Source organism: Callospermophilus lateralis, chromosome 9 (genome assembly GCF_048772815.1).
Source record: "Callospermophilus lateralis isolate mCalLat2 chromosome 9, mCalLat2.hap1, whole genome shotgun sequence".
Classification (NCBI taxonomy): Eukaryota; Metazoa; Chordata; class Mammalia; order Rodentia; family Sciuridae; genus Callospermophilus; species Callospermophilus lateralis.
The window spans coordinates 37,994,207-38,002,266 of NC_135313.1; the positions used below are offsets into that span (position 1 = coordinate 37,994,207).

General features: G+C 39.0%; 1 pseudogene; it reads right to left on the reverse strand.

The window, feature by feature from the left end:
- Positions 1 to 6,769: 6,769 nt before the first annotated feature.
- Positions 6,770 to 7,618, reverse strand: LOC143407529 (RAF proto-oncogene serine/threonine-protein kinase pseudogene; annotated as a pseudogene).
- Positions 7,619 to 8,060: the final 442 nt, after the last annotated feature.

Below are 8,060 nucleotides of genomic sequence, written 5' to 3' on the forward strand. Positions count from 1 at the left end.
AGTCACTCCAGTCAAACTGGGCTAACTGGGCTGCACAAAATAACCTCACAAGAGACACAAATACCTTTTTCTTTGGGGTTGCTGTGATGGCTTCTCTGACCTTAAGGGTCCACAGGAAGAGAGAGAGCAAGAGCACACGCTGACCCCTTTTATTGAGGAGAAGCTATTCAAATGAGGCAAGGGGGTCAGGTTTCAGGGGCTGAGTCTATCTTCATGATGTCCACTGTCAGCACGTTGACTGACACCTGGGTAGGTCACATCCAAGGGCTCAGTAAGAGGAGGGGACACACACAAGGCACTTCCATGGAAGATTCTATCCTAAACAGGGCAAGGGGTTATATTACAAAGGAACAGGTGGGCATAGCTTCACCCATGGGGCTGTAGCAAGACACACCCATTTCTGTGACTGAGCAACTCAGTCACCCATAAGGTTGGCCTCCCACAGATTAGGATTTGGGGGGTTGGGGATTTAGCTCAGTGGCAGAGCATTTGCCTAGCATGTGCAAGACCTGAGTCTGGTCCTCAGCCCTGAGGGGGAGGGGAGGGAGACAAAATACAAAAACAACAACAACAAGCCAGAAACAAGGATTTGGAGAATTTTCTTAGTTATCTACTCCCCATCACAGTGCTGGGATCAAACCAACATGACAAGATTCCATTTCCTCCTGTTATCTATTCCACTCGGACAACAGCAGTGGGGCAAGAGGGAAATTTCAGTATGTAACTAGTAGATGAGAAATATAATAACTCCACACAATAGAATATCATATGTGTATAGAAGAAAATAAGGAAATATAGCTGATGGTATGAAATTGTTTACTATGTCATTCTTAAGATTTTCTGTATATCTAAGATTTTTCCATCATTAAAACTTGGAAAGAGAAAAATCCCTGTACTTGCACGGAAAGTTCTAGAAGATATATTTAAGTTGAAAAAGCAACATATTATATAACAAGTAGGATAATAATTTTATATTTGCACAAATAAGCACTGGTAGAATTCACAGGGAAACAAAAGTATCTCTTATTACCTACGTAGGTAGGGTAACCATATAATTTTTCATCCAAACCAAGATAGTTTTTACAAACTCTCTATTGTGAGATAATTTTAGATTAACAGAAGAGTTGTATAAACAGCACAAGATTCCTGTATACCCTCTCCGCAGCTTCCAGTGATGTTAGCATCTTAATATAATTAAGGCACAATTATCAAAACTAAGAATCTAAACAAACTTTTGGGTTTCTCCTGTGTGTCCACTAATGTTCTAATATTCTTCTCGGATATGATCCAGGATTCTACATCATGTTTACTTGTTTTATAGTCTTTTTCAGTCATTTTTTGTCTTTTATGCCCTTGGAATTTTTTTTTTTTTAAAGAGAGAGGGAGAGGGAGGGAGGGAGGGAGAGAGAGAGAGAGAGAGAGAGAATTTTAATATTTATTTTTTAGTTATTGGCAGACACAACATCTTTGTTTTGTATGTGGTGCTGAGGATCGAACCCGGGCCACACGCATGCCAGGCGAGCGCGCAACCACTTGAGCCACATCCCTAGCCCCCCTTGGAATTTTTGAAGAGGTCTGGTCAGTTATTTTGTAAGTTGTCCCTCAACTTTGATTCATCATGATTTTTCATGATTAGATTGAAGTTATTCATTTGTGAAAGGATACCACAGAAGTGATGTTGTATCCTTCTCAGAGCATAATATTCCAAGAATCCTTGGTTCCTTTTTATTAAAGAATGATATTTAGAAGCAAAAAATCTTAATGCTAGGGTGTCACTGCTTCTAGTTCCTCTCAGGAGATAGAGATAGGAAATACATGTATATACAACCCTAGAATATGCATAAACATCTGTGTTGATTTCTGTATCTCTCTGTGTGTAGATATATAATATTTACACATATCTATGTAAAAGTGTTTATATAATTAAACAAAGCATGAGTTCATATTGATACTCCTACTCAAATCCAGCACCATAGAGTTTATTCTAATCTTTGTCCTTAATTTTAACTAACTTCTTTCTCTAACTGTAAGACACCTGGTTCTCATTATCTAGGATATATTTACTAGTTTGTTCAAACTGAAATACATATAAAGTAGTCTTGAAAAATTTTAATCAATACATCAAGCCATCAATAATACCCTGTAACATGCATTTAATTTAAATTTTAAAAATTGCTATGAGAAATGGATTTGTAACTAGAGCATATTGCTTGAATACAGTTCTTTTTGTTCTTACCCTTACAGTATCCAGTCAAAACAGTTTTCCAGAGTTGCTTAGGTCAGCCCCTTTTTTCACCACCAGCTTCAGTGTGGCTATTTGATTTATTTGTAATATGGTCAGATTCACTTGGCCCCATCCATATTCTATCTTATATTCTACCCACATTCTGGTTTATTTTATTTAATTTACATATAGGAAAATTCAACTTCTGTGGTATACAGTGCTATGGGTTTTGACAAATCTATAGTCTTACAGCTAGCTACCTTCACAACTGCATACAGAACAGTATCGTTGCTTCCAAAACTCCATCATATTTCTCTTTAGAGTGGACCTCTTCCCCTACCTCCCAATCTGTGGTAATCACTAATACGTTTTCCATACCTAATAATTTTTCTTTTTTTAATATCATATTAATGAAGTTTGAACCTGGCTTATTTCATTTGTTAAGATGCATTTAAGATTTGTTCATGTTGTTGCATGAGTCAAAAGCTTATTTTTGTTGCAGAGTAACATTCAACTATATGTATATACCACAGTTTGTTTAGTCATTCATTAGTTGAAAAACATCTGAGTTGTTTCCAGTTTGGGACAATTGTGAATAAAGCTGCTATAAAAAAATCTACTTACAGGTTTTTGTATGAAAATAAGTATTTCATTTCTTTTGGCCAAATACTTAGGAGTGAGTTTGCTTGATTATATGTAGTATGTATTTAACTTTGTAAGAAACTATGAAACTGCTTTTGAAAGTGGCTGTACCATCTTGTATATCCATCAACAATGTGTGATAGTACCAATTGCTCCTTATTTTTATCCCCACTTGATATTTTCAGGTTTTGTTTTTTCCATCATTTGACTAGGTGTGTGATGATATCTTGTGGTTGAATATACATCTCTCCAGTGGCTAAGATGTTTGACATATTTTCATATGCTTTTTTACATGTGTGTGTATTTTCTTTAACATGGAATACCTTTTCATACCTTTCAAACACTTTTAAAATTGGATGATTTGTTTTCTTCCGGACTATGAGTCTATTTCTAGACCCTTTTGTCAGGTCCATTAATTTATATGTATACCTCTCCATCAGTGCTAGACTGTCTCTGGTAACTATAGCAATTCTTGTGTAGTCAGGAAATATAGTATCAATGGGAAATTGGTTCCAGAACCCCCCACAGGTACCAAAATCTGGTGATTCCCAAATCCCTTATATATAAAATGGTGTAATGTTTGCACGTAACCTGCCTAAAACCCCTGCCTAATATACTTTATTTAAATCATCTCTAGATAGCTTATAATACCTAATGCAATGTAAATGCTATATAAATAGTTAGTGTATTGTGTTGTGTTCAGAATAATGACAAGATAAAAGTCTGTGCATGATCAGAGGCAAGTTTTTTTCCTTAATATTTTCCACCCCTGGCTCATTGAATTCATAGATGTGGAACCAATGGATACAGAGGGCTGCCTGTATAGTTTTCTGACCTTTTTCTTTTTCACATTTGGTTAGGATATACTAATTTCTTTGCCTTTCCCCAGAAATTTTAGAATCAACTTACTTATACCTATAAAAACTCTTCTAGAATCTTGATTGGGATTACATGAATCTATCCTTCTATTGAATGAGAATTCTTTTAAATTATTTTATTAACTGAGGAACCATCATAACTATATCTTGTCAGATGCTTTAAAAACAAAATTAAAACCCAAATTATCGGGGCCAGGATTGTGGTTCGGTGGTAGAGTGCTTGCCTAGCATATGTGAGGCACTGGGTTTGATCCTAGCACCACATTAAAATAATAATAATAATAATAATAATAATTAAAATAAAGTATTGTGTCCATCTACAACTTTAAAAAACCCAAATCATCAAGAAAACCTGTATTTCTGGCTTCCTTGCATACACAGTTATATGACTAGAGAGAAAGGGTAGTCCCTGAAAGATCAAGTTCAACATGTTGGGAAGTTGCTTCACAGAGGATCAAAACAGAAAGGTGGAGCACTCTATCTGGAAAGTCCCCCATGATCACTGTATACCTCAGGCTGCGAAAGGCAAGTTCTACAGTACCAGAGCAGGCTCCTCTGGGAAGCATATTTCTGTAGTCCTGGGTTGTTCAGTGAGTTGAGTGCAGAACTGTTTGGCGCTGCATCACCATCTCTGAAAAGAAGCCTATTTCCACACAGAAATCTTTGGGGGATATTATTCTGCCTACTGCAGGGGTCTTCCCAGATCTTGTGTCTTGCCATACTACCAGACCTGCAAGCATTTGGTAATGTAGTCCTATTCTGTGGGTAGTGGTTTTTAAATAGGCTCACAAATTCTGATATGCTTTTGATTCTGTTTCCTTCAAGAGGAATCTAGTTTCTCTCCCCTTGAGTGTGGGCTAGATATAGTAACTAATGACTAGAAAGAACATGGTGGAAAGTGATGTGGGTTACTTCTGAGATTAAGTCATAAGACAGAGTGGGAGTTCTACCTTGCTCTCTCCAGAACATTGATTCTGGATGAAACCAGCTGCCATATTGTAAGGATACCCAAGCAGTCCTATGGAGAAGCTCACACAGCAAGGAGCCGAACACTCCTGCCAAGAGCCATTTGAGTGTGCCTTGTTAGAAGTGAACTTCCTGCACCAGTCAGTCCTTGAGAGCACTACCTCCCTGACTGACGTCCTGACACAACCTCATGAGAAGATCCTGAGCCAGAACCACTCAGTTAAACTTCTCCCAGATTCCAGTAGAAACCATAAAACAGTAAATTCTTGTTGTTTTAAGATGTTAAGTTTTGAGGTAATTTGTTGCACAGTAATAGATAAAACATATGTGGATTTTCTGTTCATTTTTTCACTTAAAAAGACTTTAAAAATCAAGACATAAAATAAATGGTTACACATACACATGTAGATCTTGATGAATACACACACACACAAACACACACACACACACACACACACACACACACATCACTGAAATTGTTCTAGAATGTTTCCAGGACCTCTTCCCCATCTGTGCTTGATTCCCACACAGGTTACCACTTTTTTGTTTTTAATTTGTTCTAATTAGCTATACATGACAGTAGAATGCATTTTGATGCATTATACATAAATGGAGTATAACTTCTAATTATTCTGGTTGAACATGGTATAGAATCTCACTGGTCATGTTAATATATATGTACATAGGGTAACAAAGTCTTCTTCAGCTGGTTGCAGTGATGCATGCCTATAATCCCAGTGGCTCAGGAGGCTGAGGCAGGAGGATCCAGAGTTCAAAGTCAGCCTCAGCAAAAGCGAGGTGCCAAGCAACTCAGTGAGATCCTGACTCTAAAATACAAAATAGGGCTGAGGATGTGGCTCAGTGTCCAAGTGCCCCTGAGTTCAATACCCAGTACCCCTCTTCCAAATAATGTCTGGTTCATTCTACTATCTTTCCTATCCCCAAGTCCACCTCCCTTCACTCACCTCTGCCTAATCCAAAACACCTCTATTTTTCTCTAGCCACCCCCCTCCATTGCAAATTATTCTCTGCATATTAGATAAAAATGATTCTGCCTTTGGTTTTTTGAGATTGGCCTATTTCACTTAGCATGATATTCTCCAGTTCCATCCATTTACTGGCAAATGCCATAATTTCATTCTTCTTTAGGCTGAGTAATAACCCATTGTGTATATATACCACATTTTCTTTTTTTTAAGAGAGAGAGAGCATTTTATATATATATATAAAATATATAATTTATTTATTTATTTATTTTAGTTTTTGGTGGACACATCATCTTTATTTTATTTTTTTATGTGGTGCTGAGGATCAAACCCAGTGCCCCGCACATGCCAGGTGAGCGTGTTACCGCTTGAGCCACATCTCCTGCCCCCCACATTTTCTTTATCCATTCATCTGTTAAAGGGCATCTAGGTTGGTTCTATCGTTTAGCTATTGTGAATTGAACTGCTATAAACATTGACATGGCTGCATCACTGTAGTATGCTGATTTTAAGTCCTTTGCAGATTACCATTCTTTTGATCTTTAGAACTATGTATTATTTTGTCTGTTCTTGAATTTGACATAATTGGAATCATTCATGATGTGTTCTTTAGCTCAAAATTAAAAAAAAAATAAACCGGTTTGCAAAATCCCATGTGTCCCCACATCAGGGCTATTCTGCTCACAACATTTACTTACTCTCCAGTAACTTATTTTTGCCCTAAAAGTCCTCATTTAGCTGATGGTTGGAGCCCAGCTCTTGTACAGCATCCCATGTGCATGCCTCCAGAGAGGCTGGGCTTTGGGGCAGGGAGTAGGACAGGTCAATAGGGTGAAGGGTTTCCTTTCCTAGGTACTGAAGGGGTAGAAAAGAAGGCAACACAAAGTGCATAATGTAGACCTTAATAAAGCTTCTTCGAAAACACACTGTGTCCCATAAGAAAGGCCAGGAAGGTGCTGCCTGCAGGCTTCCCTTCTTTCTGGGGCCTGAGTGCAAGTGCAAAGTCAACTAGAGAACCAGCAGCATTGGGGAAGTGGTCACTGTGCAAGCACTGATATCTCAGTGTGGGCTGTTCAGTGGAGGGATGGCCCAGAAGTACTCCAGTTGATTTTCAGTAGGGAGTGTTGGAGCAACTCAATGGAAGACAGGATCTGGGAAAAGAGAGATCTTTCTTCATTTTCTTCACACAGTTGGCCACCAGCCTCTTCATTGCTTTGGGGCAATTCATGTACAGCTTGCTAAGGTCTAGGGAGGCACACCTTGAAGGTGATCTGATCTCAGTTCCTAATGTAGGAATAGGGAAGCTCCCCCATCATCAGCTCATACAGGACAACACCACAGGGTAGACATCTGATTGGAAGCTGAATGGGTTATTATCCTGCATTTGTATCAATTCTGGAACCAACACAACATAGAGTGGGTAGGTTGTTTGACCTGCTGAGAACCACTCCAGTGTGACTTTATTGTCTCTAAACCAAAATCTTCAATTTTCACTGTTAAGTCAGAATAAGTACCTCTTGGTAAAGAAGCCAGGCAGTTTACATCTGACTTATGAATTAGATTTTGTGACTCTGTGGATGATGTTCTTTTCACACAAGTAGTACATTCCCCAAGCCATCTGCCAGGCAATGTCGATCAGTTGTAATATCTGGAATTAGTCTCCTAGACATGGAGGTGTTTGTAAAGGCTGCTGCCTCATACCACTAGGTCATAATTGCCAGGTTTTCCTTTGTCATATACCCCATGAAGAGGAGGATGTTCATGTGTTATGATTTGCTCAGGACAGTGACCTTGTTCTTGAAGGACTTGAACTGCTCTGGGGTTAGGTCAATAACCATTAGGATCTTGACTGCAACATCTCAGTACCACTTGCCCTTATAAACGGTTCCAAAGGAGCCTGATCCAATGCCAGTAGAGACCATTACTTTACTGGCTCTATTTCCTAGTAAAAGCTTAAATCTGTCTGTGAGGCCTTATTTTGTTTTTCTCCTGGGTCCTAGATCCTGGAGCCTTCACCCTCAGTGCTGGCAACAGGGTTTTAGGCTGTGACCAATCTGTTGGGCTCAGATTGTTGGAGCTGCTGGACAGGGCAGAATGTGAGGCTGATACACTGTGACTTTGAATTGCATCCTCAGTCATCCTGCTGTCCTCAGGCAGGGTGGTGCTGACCATGTGGAAATTAGTGTGGATGTCAACCTCTGCCTCTGGGAGAGGAAGCCTTCATGCGGGGGTGCTGGAATTGCTGAAAATGAAGGAATGGGGTGTGGAAAATATATGGAGGGAGCTAACAGACTGTCACATTGTCAAAGAAGGTAGTGCTGGGGCCCCACTCTCACCAATAGTGGGATTTGGAAAACATAAGAA